This window comes from Eschrichtius robustus, chromosome 11 (assembly GCF_028021215.1).
Source record: "Eschrichtius robustus isolate mEscRob2 chromosome 11, mEscRob2.pri, whole genome shotgun sequence".
Lineage (NCBI taxonomy): Eukaryota > Metazoa > Chordata > Mammalia > Artiodactyla > Eschrichtiidae > Eschrichtius > Eschrichtius robustus.
The window spans coordinates 57396074-57411977 of NC_090834.1; the positions used below are offsets into that span (position 1 = coordinate 57396074).

General features: G+C 42.1%; 1 long non-coding RNA gene across 1 annotated transcript; it reads right to left on the bottom strand.

Annotated features, from left to right (window-relative positions):
- Positions 1-943: 943 nt before the first annotated feature.
- On the bottom strand, positions 944-15843 carry LOC137772041 (uncharacterized). Its single transcript, XR_011075451.1, has 3 exons — positions 15753-15843; positions 6716-7256; positions 944-1172 (listed from the first exon to the last, which is right to left on the bottom strand). It is a non-coding gene; the product is annotated as an uncharacterized lncRNA (long non-coding RNA).
- Between the last annotated feature and the right edge of the window lie 61 nt (positions 15844-15904).

Consider the following 15904-nt stretch of genomic DNA (forward strand, 5'->3'; position numbering starts at 1 on the left):
CATTGTAGGGTGGAAATGTTGCATTTGGTATCAGACCCAAGCAGGTCCAGAAAGCACAATTACAGTATGCCTAGATCCCCATGTCACCTATTTCTGTTGCAGTGAGACCTCGTCTTCAATTCACACCTATGGCCTTTGTGGGGAGAGGGGATGGGCCCACATAACCAACTGACAGAGAAGGGAAAAACTCAAACCTACTTCAGAGATGGGTTGGTACAATTTGTTGGTACTAGTCAAAAATGGACAGCTGCTTCATGACTCAAAGGGTAGTTGTAAAGGATAGTAGTTAAGGAAAATCCTGGACAGAGATACAATCAGTACTCTTAGTTGATTACTTTGTGAGGAAAGAAAAGTGGCCTGAGGTACAGTTCTACATGGTCTCCTGACCAATGGTGAATGGCTTGAAGTGAGTGGTCAGAGACTTGAAAGAAACACCATTGGAAGATTGGACTAAAGAAATCTGGGCAAGAAACACGTGGATGGACATGTGGGAGTTAGTATATAAGTCTTTGTATCCCAAGTTAATGCCATAAGAGAACATCCACCATAGAGAAAGTGCTCAACAACCAGGAGAGAGGATGATTTGTCCTGTGGATGTCAGTCAGCCTCTCTTCTCAGCTACTTCAGCGCTAGCACAATGGGGCCAGGAGTTGAGTGCTATGATGACAAAGAGGGAGGCTATGCATGGGCTTAGCAGGATGGGTTCCCTCTTATTAAAACTGATCTAGTTATTGCCTTTGCTAAATACCTAAAAGGCCAGTAGCAGAGATCAATGCTGAGCTCTAATCTTTAAGGAAACCAATTAGCCTCTTGGTAACAGGTTGATTACATTGAACCCCTTTGTTACCAAGTCCAAGCTCGCTCTGCTCGCCACACGACAGGCCAATAAATCAGGAGAAAAGGTGTTGAGGCAATGAATAGCAACTTTATTCGGAAAGCTGGGCATCCGAGAAGATGGCGGACTAACGTCCTAGAGTACCATTTTATCGGGGTCTGGTTGCTACTTTCTTTTATAGAACAGACAGGGGGAGGAGGTGAGGAAGTAAAATAAAAAGGCCATAAGTCTTGCAAAATATCTCCTGGTTTTGGCCAGCCTCAGGGAGGAGATGTGTTAATTTCTTCTTTTCTGCAGCCAGTCACAAGTGGGCAGGGTCAGGGTGTTTCCCTGTGAGCTGAACAAAGACACTCTAGTTTAACATTCAGGCAGAGGGGCAGGGTTCCCCAAGGGAGGCCATTATGTATGTCTATAGCTATAGACCGAACAAAAGCAACTGAAAGCAAAGGTCAAAGTAAAAGAAACAGATCTAACATGGAGTCAGGTTTTGTTCTCCCCTGTTATAATTCCCCACTGTCAATGTCCATTCCACAGTCTTGTGGGATAAGGGGCAGTGACCACTCTAACTGCTTCCTGCTGTGTAGCGGTGACAAGAGGTGATCATGGAATGGAATTGATCAGCCTTGGGCAGGGAATAATTCTCAGAATTTTTAGTAAATAGTTCTCAATTATTTGAACCTAATGCTGTGCTGTTCAGTAGAACAGGATTAAACAAGTAGACTGACCTGCCCTTCTCCAGCCATAAGGACATTGCAATCTCAAATTAAGGAATTTGGTGCTTTTCTACATATGGGAAGATGCAAGAGTCTGGGCTCACTGAAATCATTTCTTTGATATACACCTCACCTATCTGGGGTCAGTATCCTGTGTTTTCACATCCTGAGTTTCCTCAAGGCTCACCGTAGGGAGTGGCTGCAGTCTGCTGGCTGCTAGATGGCAGGTATTCTTTCCTTCCTGAGTTCCCCCAGGGATCATCAGCTCACCATCAGTGGTGGCTGCAATTGCTGATGACTGTGACATCCTTTGTTTACTGATATGGCAGAAAATATTCCATTTCTCAGATCCTCCTCTTGGTCAGGAATTCGACAAATATTTGGGAGACATTTCATGACCAAATTTTGTCCCACAGCACTGGGAGGTTCATCCCAGATCAGGCAAAAATTCTTGTTGATATGCCACTCCAGGTGCTAATTTCTGGATTAGGCCCTGTTGATAATTAAAGACTCTCTGGATCCTCTGTCTTTCTAGTCTATTATGATCCAGGAAATCTTTTCCCTTGTTGCTTCTTCCCATACTTAGAATCACACTATTACAATTATTCTATAAGAGTCATAAACGTGATCTATTTCCTCAAGATGTTTAGCCATCATCAATTTTGTTGGAGGCTTGGTTACACACTGGGTACTGTAAGAGACAACAATCTTATATAATAGACAGGATATAAGCAACGCAGCTAGTAACACTGACCACGTCATAGTGCAGCAGGGAGATGCAAATCACGATTAGGAAACAAAGAACAAATTAAAACAATGCTTAGGGCTTCCCTGGTGGCGCAGTGGTTGAGAATCTGCCTGCCAGTGCAGAGGATACGGGTTCGAGCCCTGGTCTGGGAAGATCCCACATGCCGCGGAGCAACTGGGCCCGTGAGCCACAATTACTGAGCCTGCGCGTCTGGAGCCTGTGCTCCGCAACAAGAGAGGCCACGATAATGAGAGGCCCGCGCAGCGTGATGAAGAATGGCCCCCACTTGCCGCAACTAGAGAAAGCCCTCACACAGAAACGAAGACCCAACACAGCCGTAAAAATAAATAAATAAATAAACCCAAAGTTTTAAAAAAAAAACAAAACAAACAAACAAAAAAAAACAATGCTTAGTATAACTGTTTGTAATCCAGTTACAATAAGCCATCAAGTCCACAAGAGAGCCAGCTGGAGAAAGCCAAATTCTGGCAGGACCAGGTAGAGAGAAAAAGATAAATGTTTCATCGTTGTTTACAAGGGTATACTTTATCAACTTGTTGTAGCCCATAGCATAAGAGAAAAGGTTTTTCTGGAAAACAAAGATTAAGGCTAGTATATCTCCCAAAGTCAAAAAGTTATAAATCATGTTCATCAGTTCATTCAGTCCCATGTAATTAATTAATTCCTGTTGATCTAGATGAAGTAATCAGGTTTTCCATTAGTTTTTTCATTTGTTACCCAGTCCAGTGGCATTATCTAAAGGCTATCAGAAACTTATATTTGTTTTAAAAAAGTTCCTTTTTATGCCTTCTTGAAGATGTGGCAGTTTTGCAAAGCATCACTCTTAGCTGCCAATGAATGATAAAGGTCTTAAAAAGGCAAGGTTAAAGATCTCATTACAATTCTTCTTGGCAAAGAAGCTTATCCAAGTTGTTGTGACATACAACATTTTACAATAACAACTAAAACTATAACATTATGCCAGGACATATGTAAATTTCAGAGCTTTATATGATTTTTACAATTTTATATTAATAACATTTATTCATACCATATAATCTGAGGAGGCTTATCACTCATTTGACAATGCTTTCTGTGTAATTTAGCATACTGACCAATTCTAGTCAGTTTAGTATATATATTTTTTTTCTCTGAGGTGCCTCAGGGTCACAGTTCCCTAGCCCCCAAAAAGGAAGAAAATCTCAACCAACGCTCCACCACAGGCAAAACCAACGCAATAGGGAAGGATACCCTGGTATCGTCACACATGAGTCCCATTATCAAACTGGTCTCTCAGGGTCACAGTTCCCTAGCCCCACAAAAGGAAGATTCCCAACCAATGCCCCATCAGTCCAAAAGGGGAGAACCCCAACCAATGTCCCATCAGAGATGAAGCTGAATGAATGACCAAGGATGGCTCAAAAGGGAAAATCCCAAAGAACGCTCTGCCGCAGGCCAAACCAACGCAATAAGGAAGGCTCTCAGGGGCTCTCTGAAGCATCCCAAAGCTAGCTGAAGTCAAAAGATCTTTAATTAGAATTTGATAGGAAATTCATCAAAAAATCCAAAAAAAATTTTTTTAAACATTCGGTCAGATAGAATATTTAAGAATAAAATCCATTTACCAATTAAGTTTAATCTAACCTCAGCCTGACAATGCATAAAACTCCTTTTTACTCAAAACCTATATCCCACTTTCCTATTATACAGTGAAATGTTTTATTATTTTTAGTAGCTTTAATTACATATTTAAATTAGAATCCCCAACTCTTAAAAACTTTAATTTCTAGTGAAAACCGAGAAGCAAGTAATAGTTATCAAAATCTGGAGAGACTGTCTTAGGTAATTTTCAGAACATAATTATTCTTATAGAGTTTACCTAAAAGCTCTTATCTCATTTACATTTACTTTAATTTTTTAGTATTTATTTATTTATTTATCTATTTATTTTGGCTGCACCGGGTCTTAGTTGCAGCATGCAGGATTTTTATTGCGGCACGCAGGATCTTTAGTTGCAGCACATGGGATCTTTTAGTTGTGGCATGCAGGCTTCTTAGTTGCAGCATTGGACTTCTTAATTGTGGCATGCTGACTTCTTAGTTGCAGCATGCAAACTCTTAGTTGCGGCATGCATGCAGGATCTAGTTCCCTGACCAGGGATCAAACCCAGGCCCCCTGCATTGGGAGGGCGGAGTCTTACCCACTGTACCACCAGGAAAGTCCCTACATTTACTTTAAAGTTTCATCCTATCAAGTTATTTTCCTTGCAACAGATGTAATAAGGTCTTTTTTGATTCCTAGGTACAATAAGGTATTATGCTTAAATTAATGACTCTAAAGACATATCTATATTAATTAGATCAACGAGTTTAAGCCACCTTCAATACCAGATATCAGTTTAATGTTGAATATTTTCCAGATCATGTGAACCCAAAATTCATTCTGGCCAGTTTTATATTCCTGAGTATTTATATAAGTGCTTAATTTTTTTTAAAGTCATTTAAGTAGAGCTCTTTTACGAATTAATTTTGGTAATACCATACATCTACGACACACATAGACACATACAAACACACAAACAGAGAAACCTCATAGTTCTCATTTCAAAATTTCAGCCCTGAGTCAGGTACAGCAATGTAAAACTCATCAGTTTACAAAAGAGGTTGGATTAAAATTGGGTTTCTGGCAGATGGAACAAATCAAGCTCACTTGTCTAGTTGGCTGAATCTTTTTGCTAATACTTATAGAAAAGACATTTAGGATTTCTATTTATCCTTGACAAGTCAATTTCTAAATTACTTTACTCTCTTTTCAAAATTTGCATTTTAAAAAGATGGCAGAGATAAGGGTTCCTGAGAAGACCAGGTAGGATATTTGCATCTCAAAGATACAGGCAAGCTTCTCCTAGGATGACCTCAGGGGGAAAGAGCTCTTTCTCCTTTTCTTGGGTTTCCATTAGTGCCATTTGTAGGCTTAAAGCATGCTCCAGTGGGACCCTGATGTCAAGCTGTTCTGGCAAAAAAGTTACTTGAGCATTTAATTTACAAAGGATATCTTGTCCCAAAAGGGGGATTGGACACTCTGGCATATATAAGAAGCTATGTTTCAGGGTGGGGTCCCCTAATTAGCATTCTAGAGGTTGTACTTCTCCAGAAACTCCCATGACCAGGACAGACTGAGGCGTTTTCTGTGCCACCTTGGTATTTACCACAGAATATGTGGCACCCATATCTATTAGAAAGTCAATCAATTTGTTCCCCACTGTCATAGTTACCTGGGGCTCCTGTGGGGAAATTAGAATTGGATGCCTCAAGCCCAAGGGAGTCTCCTGGCCTCTTCATTCATTAGCAGAGTGTTCCTCTCTTTCTTATATGAGAGGCTCCTGTCTTCCTTCTATTATTCTCCTTATTCTTTAGTCTAGGGCAATCTTCCCAAAGCCCTTCCTCCTTTCAACCCCAGTAAGCATTATATTCATAAGAGTGTGAATGTCTGCCCAAGTGGGATGGTGAGTGGCAAATATAGAGGTGAAAAGTTCAGTCAAACGGAATGGGTCCTCTCAGTAAGCAGGGTTATGGTTTTTCCAGTTAAGCAAATCCAAAGTCAAGAATGAATTGTGTATCCATATAAACCCAGCTGGTTGGCCATTTGCATTAAGGCCTCCTACAAGATATTGGCGCATGGGAAATTGCCCTGCTGTGGAAGTGGCTCCCAGTCCAAATTGGGTGCCCTGTCAGGTCTTAGATGGTGATACTAAACCAGGTCCCTGTGCCCTGGGGGTTAACATAGAAACTTCTATTCGACTCCACGGGTAGGGGAAACAGGAGGTGGTAAAAGGAGTGAATATGTTGGCGACATGGGGGGGTAGTTGGAACAACTGTTGGTGCAGAGTGTTTGGCCAGTGGGGGAGCTGGATAGGCCGGAGCAGGGTTTAAGTTTTGAAGTAATATGTCCCCACTCTCATTTTCTCCCTCTTCCCCTTGTAGAACAGGTTCCCCCTTGGGTTTTCTTTCAGACTGCTGCACCATAAGATGGCAGCCCTCTGACTTCTTTTCCTCCTGATGCAATAGCATAAATGCTTCTACGTATGGAATCTCATCTCTTTCTTAGTCATAGGCTCAGGGCTATGTTTTGCCCATTTATCTAATATACACCCCAAAGGGCTTTCCTTCGCGATAGATGAAGTATTTCCCATTTTCATAAGTTTGATAACACCAAAACACAATAGATGCAAACAAATTCCAACACAAAAAGCGCAAACAAATTCCAACATCGATGCACACAAAACAGAAGCCAACGAACTGGTTTCCAAATCAGGCAGAGTCCAACAACAATTCCCCTCTCCAACAGGGTACCCCAACCAAATGCAAAACAAATTGAGGGGGGAATTTGTTCCTGGTTGTACACACCGGAGCGACTTACCCTACAAAGATTGAGTCTGTCGACTTGCAGAAGTTTGTTGATTCCTTGCTCCAAATGCCGAGCTCTGGGGTAGCCAGTGTCACTTCAAGTAATTTTTTGAAGGGAAGATCCTTAAAACAAATTGTCCCAGCAGCTGCTAGGGCCTTGCCCCAAAACTGCCTGATCGGGGCCAGTTAGCCATGAACAGCAAGACTCCTGGCTGGCTAAGCCAAATTTGTTACTGAGTCCAAGCTCGCTCTGCTCGCCACGTGACAGGCCAATAAATGGGGAGATGAGCTGTCGAGGCAAGGAATAGGGACTTTATTCAGAAAGCCAAGCATCCAAGAAGATCGTGGACTAATGTCCTAGAATACCATTTATCAGGGTCTGGATGCTAGTTTCTTTTATAGAACAGAGAGGGGGAGGAGGTGAGGAAGTAAAATAAAAAGGCCATAAGTCTTGCAAAACATCTCCTGGTTTGGCCAGCCTCAGGGAGGGGATGTATTTTCTTCTTTCTTGCAGCTGTTCACAGGTGGGCAGGGTCAGAATGTTTCCCTGTGAGCTGAACAAAAGCACGTTAGTTTAACATTCAGGCAGAGGGGCAGGGTTCCCCAAGGGAGACCATTAAGTATGTTGTCTAATAGCTATAGACAACATCCTTTTAGTGATTATAGTAAAAAAAAAAACCAACAGAAAGCAAAGGTTAAAGTAAAAGAAACAGATCCAACATGGAGTCAGATTTTGTTCTTCCCTATTACAGCACCACTAACAAAATATACCATATGAAAGGTAATATTGGATATTCTTTGACACTAAAATTAAAATATTAGTTGCTGGCACAGTGGCTTAGTGATATAAATGAGCTAGGAATGAATGAAAACTGGTCAGTTCTCACAAACACTTGCCTCTGAGGACTCATCTTGAGTTGCTCAAGGTGTAAGGCCCCAGTGAAAAAGCAACTAAAACCACAACCTTGCCAAAAATACCACATGGGGTCTCTACTTCCTTCAGAAATCCTATAGAAAGTGTCAGGAAATTCCAGAGACAATAAACCTGGTTAAGGAAGTGCATACACATAGTCCTTGTGCTTGAGGGCTGGGCTTAGGAAAAGGCTGATGGGATTTAATACATAAAGTTGGGGAGGGATGAAAGGGAGTTCATTCAACATCCAGCTTAACTAAGGCATTAGAGGAGGATGAGGAAAGTGTAGGTGGTAAAATCAGGTATTGCTGAATAAGAAGCATGGGCTAAAACAATTCCAGGTGGGCCCTCTGCTTTGAAAGCACTTCTTAGCCAGGCAGGTGGGTTTTAATAATAAGCTACCCAGCAGGCCAACTAGGTCCCCATGGTGAAGCTTCAGTTATCACGTGGGGATAAGAATGAGGTGTGGTTGATAGAACAGAAAGGAATAACTAGGAGCCACCTCTCATTTTACAGCCAAAGTACAGAAAGGAAATGTGAGAGCCTGTGGATACACAGCAAGTTAGAGGCAGAACTGGGACTAGAATTAGGGCTAGACCCTTAGTCAGCCCCTTTCTTTTGCATAGCAAAGATCCCTCGGAACCATCAGATCAAATTAACATCAACCTATTCATTCTTTGATTCAGTTTTTTCAATCAATCATTCTCTCAATCATCAATTCACTTATTCTACAAATGTTATTGAGGGCTCAGTGCAGGAAGCTGGGGTAAACAAAACAAACTATGTAAGACGTGATTCAGACCCATGGGTGAAACACTCATAAACATATAATTAGGCACAGGAATGGGAAATGATTATCTCAACTGCTGGCCCCAGAATCCCTCTTTGAAAAGGAGTTGACTTCGTTTGGGAAAAAACCTTGATAAGCTCTTGGGTAGAAGAAGAGGCCAAGAGCAGAAAGTGCCCTGAAATTGCTCTGCATGTGGAAGAGGTTTCTTGCTTCAGAGAGTAAGGGAAGACCAGAGAAATGGGAAGACTGGTACTACACAAGGAAAGAAAAAAGGAGGGACACCATGTGGCCAAGGAGCCAAAGAGGACTGAAGAGGGCCAGACTGACTCCTAAGGACTTTAAAGGATTTGCTGTGTGACCTGCAGCTTTTCAAGAAAGTCTTCTGTATTCATAAATACTGTGTATGAGCAGATTTGCCTGGAAACCAAGGAATAAGCAGAATTTCCCATCTGGATTACAAGGTAAGAATATAAGTCACAACTGAGGAAGTATAGGCATACTTCGAAAATATTCAGGTTCAGTTCCAGACCACCACAATAAAGTGAATATTGGAATAAAGCAATCCCATGAATTATTGGTTTCCCAGTGCATATAAAAGTTATCTTGGGACCTCCCTAGTGGTCCAATAGTAAAGAATCCTCATTCCAATGCAGGGGACGTGGGTTCGATCCCTGATTGGGGAACTAAGATCCCACATGCCACGGGGCAACTAAGCCCGTGCGCCACAACTACTGAGCTCATGTGCCTCAACGAGAAAGCCCACATGCCACAAACTACAGAGCCCATGCACTCTGGAACCCACGCACCACAACTAGAGACAGAAAAAATCCTGCACGCCACAACTAGAGAGAAGCCCACACCACAACTAGAGAGAAGCCTGCGTGACACACTGAAGAGCCTGCGTGCCCCAACTAAGACCTGATGCAGCCAAAAAAAAAAAAAAACAGTTATCTTTACCCTATACTGTAGTCTACTAATTGTGCAACAGTAATATGTCTAAAAAAATGAATGATGTACATGCCTTAATTTTAAAATACCTTATTGCTAAAAAATGCTAACCATCACCTGAGCCTTTAGCAGGTCATAATCTTCTTGCTGATGGAGGGTTTTGCCTTGATGTTGATGGCTGCTGACTGGTCAGGGTGGTAGTTGCTGAAGGTTGGGGTAGCCATGGCAATTTCTTAAAATAAAACAATAAAATTTGCTGCATCGATTGACTCTTCCTTTCACAAACAATTTCTCTGAGGCGTGCAACACTGATAGCATTTGACCCACAGTAGAACTTCTTTCAAAATGGAAGTGAATCCTCTCAAACCCTGCTGCTGCTTTATCAACTAAGTTTATGTACTACTGTATTCTAAATCCTTTGTTGTCACTTCAACAATCTTCACAGCATCATCACCAGTAGATTCCAGCTCAAGAAACCACTTTCTTTGCTCATCCATAAGAAGCAACTCCTCATCCAATAAAGTCTTATGATGAGATTGCAGCAATTCAGTCACATCTTCAGGCTCCACTTTTAATTCTAGTTCTCTTGCTATTTCCACCATATCTGCAGTTACTTTCTCCCCTGAAGTCTTGAACCCCTCAAAGTCATCCATAAGGGTTGGAACCAACTTCTTCCAAACTCCTGTTAATGTTGATATTTTGACTTCTTCCCATGAATTAAGAATGTTCTTGGGACTTCCTTGGTGGTCCAGTGGTTAAGACTCCACACTCCCAATGTGGGGGGCCCAGGTTCCATCCCTGGTCAGGGAACTGGATCCCACATGCCACAACTTAAAGATTCTGCATGCCACAATTAAAGATCTCGCATGCCATAACTAAAAAAAAGATCCCGCATGCCGCAATGAAGATCCTGCGTGCCGCAATTAAGACCCAGCGCAGCCAAATAAATAAATAAATAATAAAATAATCTTTAAAAAAGAATGTTCTTAATGGCATCTACAATGGTGAATAGTTTCCAGAAGGTTTTCAATTGAATTGGCCCAGATCCATCAGAGGAATCACTATCTGTGGCAGTTATAGCCTTATGAAACATATTTCTTAAATAATAAGATTTGAAAGTCAAAGTTACTCCCTGATCCATGGGCTACAGAATAGATGTTGTGTTAGCAGGCATGGAAAATATTAATCTCGTTGTAGATCTCCACCAGACCTCACAGGTGACCAGGTGTGTTGTCAATGAGCAGTCATATTTTGAAAGGAATCTTTTTTTCTGAGCAGTATGACCCCACAGTGTGCTTAAAATAGTCAGTAAACCATGTTGTAAACAGATGTGCTGTCATCCAGGCTTTATTTTTCCATTTATAGAGCATGGGCAGAGTAGATTTAGCATAATTCTTAAGGGCCCTAGGATTTTTGGAATGGTAAATGAGCATTGACTTCAACTTAAAGTAACCAGCTGCATTAACCCTTAGCAAGAGAGTCAGCTTGTCCTTTGAAGTTTTGAAGCCAGGCATTGACTTCTCCTCTTTAGCTATGGAAGTCCTATATGGCACCTTCCTCCAATATAAGGCTGTTTTGTCTGCTTTGAAAATCTGTTGTTTAGTATAGCCACCTTTATTAATTCTCTCAGCTAGATCTTCTGGATAACTTGCTGCAGCTCCTACATCAGCACATGCTGTTTCACCTTGCTCTTTTATGTTATGGGGATGGCTTCTTTCCTTAAACCTCATGGACCAACCTCTGCTAACTTCAAACGCCTCTTCTGCAGCTTCCTTGCCTCTCTCAGTCTTCATGGAATTGAAGAGAGTTAGGACCTTGCTCTGGATTATGCTTTGGCTTAAGGGAATGTTGTGGCTGGTTTAATCTTCTATCCAGACCACTAAAACTTTCTCCATATCAGCAATAAGGCTGTTTTGCTTTCTTATCATTCATGTGTTCACTGGAGTAGCACTTTTAATTTCCTTCAAGAACTTTTCCTTTGCATTCACAATGTGGCTGTTTGGTGCAAGAGGCCTACCTCGACATGCCCACCTCACTAAGTTTCATCATTTCTAACTTTTGATTTAAAGCGAGAGTTGTGTGACTCGTCCTTTCACTTGCACACTCAGAGGCCATTGTAGTGTTATTAATTGGCCTAATTTCAATATTGTTGTGTCTCAGGGAATAGGAGAGAGACAGGGCAATGGCCAGTTGGTGATGCAGTCAGAACACACACAACATTTATCCATTAAGTTCGCCATCTTCTATGGGCGTGGCTCGTGGCACCCCAAAACAACAGTAATGTTGGAGCCCAAGGTAGGCCACCCCAAAATGTGCCTCGATGGCATATTGATTATTTTGAATTAAAGTTACTTAAGAAATAGCCAACGCAAGAGGGACACTGATTCTCCCTGCTGTCTCCCTGAAAGCAGGAAAGAAATCTCTCATGTGAAAGGTGCACCCCTGCATCTGGAGGTAGAAGGACACCCTTACTGCCAAAGATAGGAAATTCGGGACCCAGAAGCCTATATAAATAAACCTTGTTACTTCTTTAATTTACTAACCCAAGCCCAAGCTCTGTTTAGATTCTTCATTAATTGGGCACCCAAAACCTAAGTTTCCTAGTCCTGTCAATTCCTCACAAATTTATTCTTTGTCTAAAAAACATGAAAGCTTCCTGTATGGCCACTTCTTAGGTCCCACTTCTATGGGACTTCCATGTGCATGAGTCAAAATTTATTTTTCTTCTGTTAATCTGTCTTGTGTCAATTTTATTATTAGTCCAGCCGCAAGAACTCAAGAAGGGTAGAGGGGGAAATTTCCCTCTCCCCAACAGTAACATCAAAAACCATTGATCACAGATCACCATAACAAATATAATGAAAAAGTCTGAGATATTGCAAGAATACCAAAATGCAACACAGAGACACAAAGTGAGCAAATGCAGTTGGAAAAATGGCACAATATCTCCCCAGGTTTGAAATCTACTCATTCTGGGTGGTGTACTGTGAGGGAAAAAAGCAGGGACTCAGGGGTAGGAAAAACATGGGTTGGAATCATGTTCCAGACATTCATGACATTCAACAAATATTGAGTGCATATGTTGTACCAGCTGCTGTGCCAGTTCTGCTGCTACAATAGTGAGTAAAAACAGAGAAGGTCCCAGCACTCATGGTATGAATACCTAATGGGGAATTAGATAATCACACAAACAAATGTGTGATTGCACTCAGCTGACAGGTGCACAAAGGGAGGTCAGGGAAGGTTTCCTGGGAAAGTGGTGCTTGATCTGAGAGCTAAAGAATGGAGAGGTAACTAGCCTGGGGAGATGTTAAAAACAAGACAACAGGCCCAAAATAGAATCACTTATGCTAAGCTCCACACCACCAAACTGAGACTTGACTCAATTACAGTTTTGTCCTCCCAGAAATGGAATCTTAAACCAGGAAATCAGGAATCACCTTATCAGCATTAGCTAAGTAATCTGCCCGATAAACCCCTGGCGTCCCCTATAGGGAAAGTAAACTTGCAATAACCAATCTGCTTTTTTGCCTAGCGTAACTCCTTTGTTCTTGCTCCCCTCTGCCTATAAAAGTCGTCTTTTCCATAAAGCTCTTCAGAGTTCCTCTCTGTCTGCTAGATTGGATGCTGCTTGATTCATAAATCATTGAATAAAACCAAGAAGATCCTTAAGACTTATTCAGTTGAATTTTGTTTTTTAACAAGGAGAAGGAAGAACATTCCAAATAGAGAATGTATAAAGGTGCAGTGACAGGAGGGAACGTGGCATGTACCAGAAGCTGAAAGCAAATCAGTTAGGCTAGAGAAGAGAATAGGGGGTGGAGAAGAGTGGATGAATGTGAGAGGATTAAGGAAGTCAAATAGACAGGACTTGGCAATAGCAGTTAGAAATACTTTAGCTGCAAGGAGCAGACAATGACCAACAGTGGCTCAAATACATAAGGATGATGATGTGTGTATGTGTTTCCTCAGATAAGAAGAAGATAAGAATTCTGGAGGTAGGAGGGATTTGTTTAGCAGCGCAGTGATGTCAGGGCCAGCATGATGTGCCTTCCACGCCTCATGACCAAGTCCAAGGCAGGAAGAATGAAAAAAGGGGCAAAATCCATAACAACTGCCTCTTTTATCAGGAAAGGAAACCCTTTCCCGGAAACCCCCCAACAGACTCTTAAGTCCTACTAGACAGAGCTGTCATCAGGCCACACCTAGCTGCCAGGGAAGCTGGAAGATCAACTGTTTAACTTTTCTAGACTCTTTAGAAGAAGTGAAAAAGGGGATTGGGAGTGGGTATTGAGTTAGTAAGTTCACAGTGAGTTTGCAGGTGCGGGGCAGGGTAGGTGAACAACTGAATGGTTGGTTGGTGTCATTCTCTGAGTGGATAATACTGGAAAATCATGAGCTCAGTTTTAGATATGTTGAGTTTGAGGTGTGTGGTAAACTGAATAATGGCCTCCAAAGATACTTGTGTCCTAAACACTGGAACCTGTGAATATTACCTTATATGGCAAAAAGGGACATTGCAGATGTGATTAAGTTAAATACTTTGAGATGGGAGGGTCCTAGATGCATTCACAGCTGTCCTTATATGAGGGAAGCAAGGGAGATTTGATTCTAGAAAAGTAATAGATGTGGCAGTAGAAGCAAGAGGTTAGAGTGATGCAAGGAAGGGGCCAAGGAATGCAGGCAACTTCTAAAGGCTGAAAAAGAAAATAGATTCTCCCCTCAGAACCTCCAGAAGGCACCAACCCTTATGACATCTTGACTTTAGCCTAGTGAGACTGATTTGAGACATCTGATATCCAGAACTGTAAGAGAATAAGTTTGTGTTGTTTTAAGTTTGTGATAATTTGTTACAGCAGCCTAGGAAACTAATGCAAGGTGCCTTTAAAATATCTAAGAGATGGCAGGTAGGTAGTTGGATATAATGGTCTGGAGGTGAAAGAAAAGGGCTGGGCTTGAGATATAAATTTGTTTTTTTTTAAATTAATTTATTTATTTTTGGCTGTGTTGGGTCTTTGTTGCTGCGTGCGGGCTTTTTCTAGTTGCTGCGAGCAGGGGCTACTCTTCGTTGTGGTGTGTGGGCTTCTCTTGTTGTGGAGCACGGGCTCTAGGTGCACGGGCTTCAGTAGTTGTGGCACTTGGGCTCAGTAGTTGTGGCTTTCAGGCTCTAGAGCATAGACTCAGTAGTTGTGGCGCACGGGCTTAGTTGCTCCGCGGCATGTGGGATCTTCCTGGACCAGGGCTCGAACCTGTGTCCCCTGCATTGGCAGGTGGATTCTCAACCACTGCACCAGAAGGGAAGCCCCTGAGATATAAATTTGAATGTCATATTCATGTGGGTGGCATCTGAAATTGTGGGAGGGCATAAACTCATCTGAGGAGAGTGACACTGTCACCTACCTGCTGTTTATCTTTCAGCAAGGTACTTAACTTCTCTGAAACATTTTTTATTGAACATTTATTCTGTCCTGGCACCATATCAAGCAATTTACAAGTGTCCTCATTTAATCCTCACAACCACTTTATGAGGCAGACACCATTTTTAACCTCCTATTTACAAAAAAGGAAAATAGGGTTAGAAAGATTAGTCATTGGGGGGAGGGATATATTGGGAGGTTGGGACTGATACATACACACTACTATGTATAAAATAGATAACTAATAAGGATCTACTGTATAGCACAGGGAACTCTACTCAATACTCCGTAATGATCTATATGGGAAAAGAATCTAAAAAAGAGGGGATATATGTATAACTGATTCACTTTGCTGTACAGCAGAAACTAACACAACAGTGTAAATAAACTGTACCCCGGTGAATATTTTTTAAAAAAGAAATGAAAGATTAGTCATTTGTGCAAAATCAGACAGTACATGAGGGTGACAAGACTAACTCCATTCCTTGTGCCTCGGCTCTTACGGCCCAGGTATCAGCAGTATCCACACCACGTAGGACTTTGTTAGACCTACTGCATGAGAATCTGAACTTTAACAAGATCCCCCAAGTGTACAGACAGAAGAAGCACTGGGCTCTAGCCTGCCTCCAGAGTAGGTTCCCCTCAGGCAGGTACTTTCCCAGAGCCCAGCTCAGAGTTCTAGAAGCACAGAATGTTTTCCCGTCTGTACCTTTACCCAGGCCATTCTCTGCCTGGAGCTAAGACTCCAGGTGTCTGGATTAGGCGCCTCCAGTATCCTCAGGTACTTTTATCTACTGTTACGCTACTGTAACAGAATTACTGTTATAATTCTGTCTCCTCCATTAATATGTGAACGTCTCCCGGAAAAAAAAGTTTTCTCTCACCAGGTACCCCAACAATAGGCAAAACACCCAGAGCAGATGCCCAGCAACTATTTGAACCAAAGCATTAAGTAGCACATGAAACTTGTCGCCGTACAAACCGCGCAGACTCAGGGTGGCCCTCCCTGGCGGAGACTGAGGCGGAGCGGAGAAAGGACGCGGAGCGGGAGGTTTAAACGCTCCATCCCTGGCCTTCCGCCGGCTGAGCAGCTGAGCGGCTGAGCGCATGCGCGCAGCTCACGGGCACCGCCTC